We start from the raw sequence: 9,834 nt of genomic DNA on the forward strand, positions 1-9,834 counted from the left end.
TATATACACACACACACACCAAAGAAGTTGAAAGTTGAGTGTGTCTGAACAATTAGAGATAGAATGAATAAATGAATATGTGGAATATTTGGAGGGTACTAAAGTGAAATCCAGGATAAATATTGATAAAACATTAATTTTATATTATCTTTTTTTAAAGATTTTTGTAAGTATTTGTCAGTGATTCCATGGGCAAAAATTAGTTCTTTTTCTTTAACTCCATAGATATAATGCTCATATTCAAGATGTCAAGCAGGAGCTTGGAACATACAAGCTAATATCATCATTAAAATTTGTGGTTTATCCACAATTAAGACCTTTCTGTAATCTCTGTGATATGTTGCCAAAGTAAGTAGATAATAGTGTTCTAGAATTCCGCTGCCAGAAGAATGTTGATTGCTACCGGATAAGTGTGCTGGGGCTGGGTGTTTGCTCTTTCTTTATTGCTGAGTCTTCAGGGTATGGGATAGGGCAGTGATGACGAACCTTTTGAGCTCGGTGTGTCAGCATTTTGAAAAACCCTAACTTAACTCTGGTGCCGTGTCACATATAGAAATTTTTTGATATTTGCAACCATAGTAAAACAAAGATTTATATTTTTTGATATTTATTTTATATATTTAAATGCCATTTCACAAAGAAAAATCAACCATGTGTGATAGGTTTGCCATCACTGGGATAGGGTGTGGCTTCTAGTGGCCTCTGGCCGGAATGGAGGCATGGCTGCACGGAGGCAGAAATGCGGGACTGTGCCATACAAAATACCTGATTTTAGTTTAGTTGTCAATTTAGTGAGGAAATAACATTCTGAGAAGAAAACAAATTTCAGAAACTCTTCCCATCATTAAGTGCAAGAGAAAGCAGCACCAAGCAATAGAGAGAAATGCAACAGAGGCCACAGACATGTTCAGTGAAAAAAAAAAAAAAAATCCTATTTCTATTTAAAAACCAAGAGTGGACATTAAGCATAATACTTTGGAGAAAAGGAAAGACTTCAGTAGAAAAAAATGATAAAGTATTAATGATTACACTTTGAATAAATCTATTACCAAATATAAAAGTATTATAGGCCCAATGTATGAAATTCATGCAAGAGTAGGCCTTCCTTTCCCCAGCTGCCGGCACTGGCTTTCCCTCGACACCCAAGACCCAGGCTTCCCTCGCTTCGTTCCAGAAGGACGTCAGTCTAATTAGCATATTATGCTTTTATTCTTATAGATCCTGGCAAGGTATATTATTTGTTGCTTCTATGATCCAGCCTTTTATTCATGATTCTACTGTGATGAAATACAAATTTAGCCTAATGATTGACATCACTTTTCATGTAATTTTAATTTAAATGTGAAATCTTGTTAGCTATCTATACCTAATATTTTTAAAGACTCTTTCAATGAAGATGTAAATGTAAATTCAGTTGCCAAGGCATGGATCTCAATACATAAAGCAGCCTGAAAAAGCCTATGTTGTTATCACTGAGTGAACACAGCTGGGATCCTCGTGCTAACAAAGCAGATGTTGGACCTACAGATATCTGTCTCCTGTTGTTTTTGTGCTGATTGCCTGCCCCAAATCAAGATTTGATTAATATCTACCTGAGAGTGCTAATTAGTTCACTACTAGATAGAAAGGAATTGCAAGTAATAATACCATAAAACAACTCTGACCAGGTATAAGTAGGTGTATGTGTGTTTATTTGTTGGTTTGTTTGGGATCATTGCTGAAAATGCGTTGGACTAATGAATGATACTCTTGTTTTCGCAATCACCTAAGGATAAAAATTTAAATTTGGCTGTCTTAGAAATGTTTTGGCTCCCAAGTAAATCTTTTAAATTATACTTTCAAGGCACTTTACATTAAATTAGTAAATCTTTCTGTATGAGCCAGAACTGTATCATTTTAATGGCTTCCTTAAACCTGCTGAGTGTTTTCTTTTTTTGTCATCTCTAAAACCCAAGGAAGTTACTTGTTTTCCAAACATCTTCTTGGCTCACCATTTCTCTTCCAGTGAGAACTGTTGCCTTAGCTCATCCAAGCATACTATAATTATCCAGGCACCCCCCAAAATGCAGTGCCTCTGTGAGACTGGAAAAAAAGAACATTATGAAACAGAAAACAGGTTCCAGAATGAGAAGGCATTCCAAATCATTAGGGAAAGGTGGGGGCAATTGGAAAATGATAAATTTAGAATACCGCCTCATACTATATGTTAAAAATAAAAGCAAATAATTTAGGGAGCTGATAAGAAAAACAAAACTTTAAATGACTAAGACAAAAATGTGGGGAATATTTATTTTTAGGCATCCAGGACTACCCAAAACTGTGGTCTGGGAAATTTGAAGTTGACCTTGATTAACTATTGCAGTCTGATTCAGTATGAATATGATATATTCCTATTTAACACAGAATGACCAGTAAAGGTGTTCTCAATTGTATATATACTTTAAAATAACCTGGGAAGTTTTAATATATACCTTATTCCTCAACCACACTTATAATGATACTGATTTAATTGCTCTCAATTGATAAGCCAATCTTTGTTTAAAATTCCCCCATGGTGCCTGGCCAGTGTTGCTCAATGGTTGAGCATCACTCCATGAACCAAGAGGTCACAGTTCTATTCCAGTCAGGGCACAAGCCCCGGTTGCTGGCTCAATCCCTAGTGGCAGTCGTGCAGGAGGCAGCCAATTGATGATTCTCATCATTGATGTTTCTATCTCTCCCATTCCCTTCCTCTCTCTGAAATCAATAAAAAAACATTTAAAAAAATTTCCCCATGTTATTCACATGTAGCTAAGATTAGGAACTACCGTGTTAAGACAAATAAGATTACAAACAGATTTTCAGCAATATATCTTTCTCTTTGTCATTCAAAAGTGACTGTTTTAGCAAATAATATCTAGCAAATTAAAATGTATAAAATTTATAGTTGACAGATAGTCATTTACCTTGTCCCTATTCTAATCATTCTTATATAATACAAAAAATATATAAAAATTAACCCGACCCATAGAGTGTACAGCTTCAAGTGCGAAACAAGCTAAACTATGAACTTTAATGGACAATGATGTGTCATTCATTTTAGGTCCATTAGTGTGACCAGTGTACCACTCTGGTGAGTTCTGGTGATAATGGGGGAGGCTGTGCATGTGTGGGGGCAAGGATGACAACACATAATATTGAACCTACACTTTAGGCCTTACACCACAAATACATGACAATGAATGTTTCTATGGAGAGTACAGTTCATGTAAGCTGCTTCCTTAGGATGAAGTGTCACTTTTAGCTATAGTATGAGCACTCTTACTTCAATCCTCCATCACTTAGTTTTTATCCTGAAGCAAGTGAGAAGGTCCAGATAGGGGTTTGCCGAAATGTGTAGGTTACAATAACAAAATGGTAACTTGTTTGCTTCTTCCTTCTTCACTGCTCCACCTCCTTTTTATCCTTGACAAGAGTTTCCGGTTTTATCAGTGTTTTCTGTAAGAATTTTTCTCACCTCATGAAGTACCTGTAACTCATGTCATCCGAAGTATGTGAAAATGAGAGCAGGCAAGGAAGGGAAACTATAGTGATTTTGTTCTCTGACCTGCAGAGCAGGTGAAAGGCACCATTACTACAACACATTTACAAGACAAAACCACAGCCAGGTTTAAGCAAAACATTGAAGGAGATCAAGTTTGATTTTCTCAATTCTTGTGAAATTGATCTCCTCCAATCATTGCCTTGTCCCCACACCAGGGCCTGTTCTCTTTAATACCTTAAGCCTTATGCTTGAGGTTATCTGGTTTTCCTATCTCCAAGTTGATTAATAAATATGAGAGAGGTGGTTTGGAGTATTGAGCACTGGCTTTTTCAAGATATTTTAATAATTTATAAGGGAGGGCGAGTAAGACTATCGAAATTTCTGTTATTTCAAAAATATGATATATTTATTAGAATTCCTGATATTTTTTTCCTCTTTAGTCAGGCTTACCGAAAATTAGCTGACCTGGGATTATGAAAGTAGAAATTAATATAAATAGAAAACCCCTAGTCAAGGTTACTGATTGTCAGGGGTTTTAGAACATTTAAAATATTTTTTACTTATTAATTCTTCTGATTCTCTGATTTGTGAACTTTTAACAAAGTGGCTTTGCAAAGCTCTGCTTTCCTGTGATTGAAGGTGGAAATGTTTCCAAAGGTAACTGATATTTTAACTGACTTCCCTAGTGCAGTCTGATTTAAAGGATGAGTACTCCTTGACCTACAGTATTGAAACTCATCAAAGAATTTATCCTTAAATATAGTTTAAAGTTATTTTCTGTGTAAACTCCCTTGGTTTAATTCCTTTTTAACAATCATAACTAGACAGATATTTACTGACTGGGTAATTTTCTCTAAGTGGACTAGATCGTTTTTTCCATTTAATGCATGTTTTGTATGTTCATTTGGAAGATAATTAGATCAGTAATTAAATATTAATTTTTTAAATGTGAGAGGAGTACTATTGAGGGCTAAGACATGGTTTAATTTTTTAAACGAGGACTATCTTATCTACTCTTGAAACAAAGAATTATTTTTACTACCTGTGAAGAAACTGAAATCACTTTGAGTAATTATCATGCACTGTTTATTAATAAGATATTCTTTACCACAAATTGTTATCATGGTTGGCAAAGACACATTCATATACATTGTGGATTATGAGTCTGAAATTGCCATGAATTGGTGCAAAACTCCAGATGAGGTTCATAAAACATGTCACTATTAATTAGGTGGAAAATTCTGCCTGAGTACCTTATAGTAAGCAAAATAAATGGTTTTCATTAACTAGTAATTAACCTAGCTACATTATCAAGGTCAAAAATGAGTCTCTGGCATATAACACCTTACCCACTGGTTTCAAAAGATAGATTTATTAATCTAAATACTCTCAGGATAGTACAAGTAATGACAGAGGAAGAATCACAGGAAGTCAATGAACAACACGGGAAAATTCCAAATAAAATAAAGTTCTATGCTATATAGAGTAGAATAAAATAAACTTGTACTAGTACTCACTGTATATCTTATATAATCATTTAGGTCATTATCTTATTTAATTTTCTATAAAAATATAAAATATGATTCTATAATTTCCAAGTTTAATCCAAAGGATTAAAAGTCCAATGTGTCATTTTTCCTAAGTAACAAATATAAGGAATAGATGGGAAATGATTCCTTTGGGAAGTTTACTAGTGGTCAAATTTGCAATGTCCCAGTAACAGAGAAGAAATAATTTTAAAAAATGAAATAGATGCAAAGACTAGCATATGAGTACATAAATAATAGATTGAGCAATGAATAAATTAGCAAAATAATTAATTTATATATTAATTTCTAAGTAGACAAGCATACTTTTTCATAACCAATTTGACTGATAATTCTCTCTATAAAATTTTATATAATGGAAATTATAGTGGTGGGAAAAAAGTAGAAACATGGTGGGAAAAGTAGGAAATGCCATAGAATTTCAACTAATATTTAAAAAGTGAACATTTGGACATTGTCTATAAGATTAAATTTTAAAACTGATAACTATAAGTAACCTTAGGGTTTATTTGTTGAGAACATTGGAAACATGAAAATCTATTTGTTTGGAGTAGAATTTTTTTAATAGCAATTAAAAATACTATTTTCCTTTTTTTGTTAAAAAGAATAGTTTATTGATTTTTAGAGAGAGAGGGGAGAGAGAGGGAGAGAGAGAGAGAGAGATATGAATGTGAGAGCACATGGATCAGCTGCCTCCTGTACGCCCCCTACCGGGGATCTAGCAGCATGTGCCCTTGACAGGGATTGAACAAGCAACCTGCAGGTGCATGGGATGGCACGCACCCAACTAAGCTACTCTGGCCAGGGCTATTATTTTCCACTTAAAAAAATGTTAATTGGAGAAATAAATTTTAATGGAGGGATTAGTTGTCTTTTTGTGAGGTTCAGAAGGGTACTGAGCATGTCCACTGTCAAGGAGAGAACTTAAATAACTTTGGAACCGTGATGAACTAGCTGTTTCTCTGTGTGGAAAAGTGATAACATCTTTACAAATTTATGTGTGCGTGTGCCAATAATAGAAGCAGCGGGTGTGGCAGCTGCAGAAATATTAATCTGGACAGAGATTCAACCCATGTTTGGAACATTCCATTTTTGGTATCATGGTATTGAAGTAATTTAGCATCAACAGGTCTAACCTAGCATGGCATTCATGTTTGGCCTTCTAGCACACAGCAAAAGACCAGGCAGAAACAGGCACCTCCTCCTCTCTGAGAAAGGATGCTACTGTCGAGAGGCAAAAAAAAAATACTTTTGTTAGATGCAAAATGTACCGGGGGTGTCAATGACTCCAGCAATCACAAAAAATAATATTTTAATGCATATTTTTAAGAATAAAAATCAATGCAATAAATCTAAGATAATCAAAATATCAAAAATGTAAAAGTTGAAGCTAATGAAAATGTTAATAAAGTGAATGAAAATTTCATGAGTAATTCTAGGCTAATATTTTTAAATATTTTTAAAAAGCATTTCCTTTCAAAAGAAATAACATTATCCAATCTCTATAATGTACCATTTACAATGTCAGTGGTACAATCTGTGTCAGAGTTCCTCAGAGAAACAGACCTGTAGGACATATGTAGATATTTAAGAGGAGATTTATTATGGGAATTGGCTCATGTTATTATGGAGACTTGAGAAGTTCTACAACATGCCATGTGTAAGCTGGAGAACTAGGAAAGCTAGGAGTATAATTCAGTCTGAATCCAAAGGACTGAGAACCAGTGGAGCCAATGGTAGTCTGAGATTGAAGGCTTGGGAACCAGGGGGTCTGCTGGTTGTAATCCCTAAGTTCAGTGTCCTGAGAACTAGGAGTTCTGATGTCTGTGGGCAGGAGAAGATGGATGTCCAAGATCAAGAAGAGAGAGAAAGAATTCCCTCCTTCTCCACCTGATTCTTCTATTCAGGCCCTCAATTGATTAGATGATACCCACCTACCTTATTTACTCAGTCTATTGACTCAACTACTAATATGTTCTGTAAACACCCTCAGGGACACACTCAGAAATAATGTTTCACCAGCTACCTGAGCATCCCTTAGCCAGTCAAGTTGACATGTAAAATTAATCCCACTATCCAACATCACCAGTCATATGAACACTAGATGATTTTGGAATAGATGATTCCTAATCAAGGGAACAACCAATCAAAGGAGAGCACACAAAAGATGACTTGGGTGTTGGAATTAGTAGACGCAGGTTTTTATAACAGACTAGAGGCCTGGTGCACTGATTTGTGCACCAGTGGGGTCCCTCGGCCTGGCCTGCGCCCTCTCACAATCCAGGACCCCTCGGGGGATGTCGGAGAGCCAAATTCTGCCTGATGCCCGCAGGCCAGGCCAAGGGACCCCACTGGTGTACAAATTCATGCACCAGGCCTCTAGTATGCATATAAGATCTTTGGTTAATCTCTTCCCACCCTCCCCCCTGCTCCCTTCCCTCTGAGATTCATCAGTCTGCTCCATGTTTCTATGCCTGGTGTCTGCCCCCTGGTGGTAAGTGTATGTCCTAGCTACCAGCTGGTTAGTCAGTTGGCTAGTCAGCCAGTTGGTCGATTGGTCAGTCGCTTAGGATTTTACATATATAGATACTCTTGAAGTATAAAGAAAAGCATGCACAAAATAAAGAAAAAGTAGGGAAACTCAGGAGTAAAATAGGAAGAGAGAGAAAGAGAGAGGCTTAAAGGAGTTGCCTTGAGTGTTGAGGGGTTGGCAAGACCAAAATCTGTAGAAGGAGCAGGCCAATAGTCAGGACGTTCAGGGAAGAGTTCATATTGCAGGCTTAAGTCTGAAATCTTCCGGCTAGAAACTCCGGCAGGATTTCTATGTTGCAGACTTGTGGCCAATTTGCTTCTTGCCCAGACTTTGCTTTTAAGTCCTTTAACTGATTCGATAAGGCCCACCCACAATTTGGAAGATAATTTGTTTTGCTTAAAACCTACTGACTTATGTATTAATCAGATCAAAAAGTACTTCATGACAACATCAAGAATGTGTTTAACCCGATACTGGCACCCTGGCATAGCCAATTTGATACAGAAAACTAATCATCAAAATTACTATTTATTTTTTTAAAATACAGATATACGCTGTATGTGTCAATGGAATGTTTAAATAAATAACTGCCTGTGGTGGACACTGCTCTGGTAATTTTTATCAGCATGCTACTTAGGTGTTGATAGAGAAAAGTCATGCAAAAAGAATTGGATAACAGTGATACTTTTAATTGATCATGTATTCATTATGTTTTGAAGAATTGAATCTTCACATACATATAATCTTCAAATCAGTTCTTTCTACTTTTAAATTTTATAGCTTAAAGCACTAGTTGTTGGAGGTGTTAAATACATCTGAGCTCTACCTCTCATATGTCCACCTTTCTGACCTGTCCAGATGACAGCCTAAACAGTTTCTCATCGGGGAGAATACTAATCTTAGAGAAACTATCTCCTCCTCCTCTTTGCATATGTTTTTTAAACCCTAACCCATGTAAGATGAGGGGAGTGAAGCAACTGTTTGTTATTTGGTAGAGTCACCTGCCAGGAGGAGGCATGAGGAACTTGGCAGTTCTAACAAGCAGTGGATCCCTGGTTCCATACTGGTCAGGGCACATGCCCTAGTAGTGAGCTTAATCCTCAATGCAGGGAATTTAGGAGGCAGCTGATTCATATTTGTCTCTCTCCATTTCCCTTCCTCCCTCTTTCTAAAACCAATAAAAACATATTTAAAAAAGAGAAATTCTCATTTGCTAGACTGAGATTGGCTCCATTACACTTCAAAAAAAACTCACTGCTTTTTATTCACTAGTAAGGCAAAACTAAAGGACATTTACAGGAGAAATAACATCTACTGTAACCACAGAGAGAAATGCTTTACACTTTGCCTCAGAAAAATTTACTATCTTCTTACTAGTAAGTTATACAGAATTAATTAGTCATCTGGCAATGACACAGAAAATAGTATATTATGAAAATAAAATGTGCATGCCCTGTTTTGTTTATCACACCCATTTAGGAACTTTAGAAGCAGAAAGTAATGGCCCTGGGATCCAGGAATTCGACAACTAGGGAAAACACACCCATGAGAAATTGTGTTCACCCATTTAAGAACTACATAAAGATCTCCAAGCAACATTGTTTATAGTAGTAAAAATTTGGACACAGTCCCAATATTCATCCATGTAGAATGGGTCCATCTATCTAAATCAGTAAACTTCAAATATATAATTTTAAGTAAATAAAAACTACGATGCAATATACAGATGATGTATCATAAAATTGTACATTTGAAACATATATAATCTTATTAACCAATGTCATTCCAATAAATTTAATTACAAAAGATATGCAGTAGTTAAAAGCATGTTGCAAAATGATTGGACACTGCTATATTACTTATGTAAACATTAGGGACTATATTGCTTGTAGACATATATCTGTAAATATACACTGAGTGGCCAGATTGTTATGAGCACCCCATCAGTACTTCGTTGGGCCACCTTTTGCCTTCAGTACTGTGGCGATTCTTCTTGGCACTGACTCCACGAGATGTTGAAAGGTGATGCGAGGAATCTGACCCCATGCCTGATGAATAGCACTGTCCAGTTCTGTGAGATTTGATGGCTGTGGAACCAGCTGCCTGATGGCTCTTTTAACTTTGTCCCACAAATGCTCCATTGGATTGAGATCTGGTGATTGTGGGGACCACCTAAGTAAGGTAAAGTCTCCCTCATGTTTTTGAAACCACTCCTGCACAATACGAGTACA

The sequence above is a fragment of the Myotis davidii genome, unplaced genomic scaffold (genome assembly GCF_000327345.1).
Source record: "Myotis davidii unplaced genomic scaffold, ASM32734v1 scaffold96, whole genome shotgun sequence".
Classification (NCBI taxonomy): Eukaryota; Metazoa; Chordata; class Mammalia; order Chiroptera; family Vespertilionidae; genus Myotis; species Myotis davidii.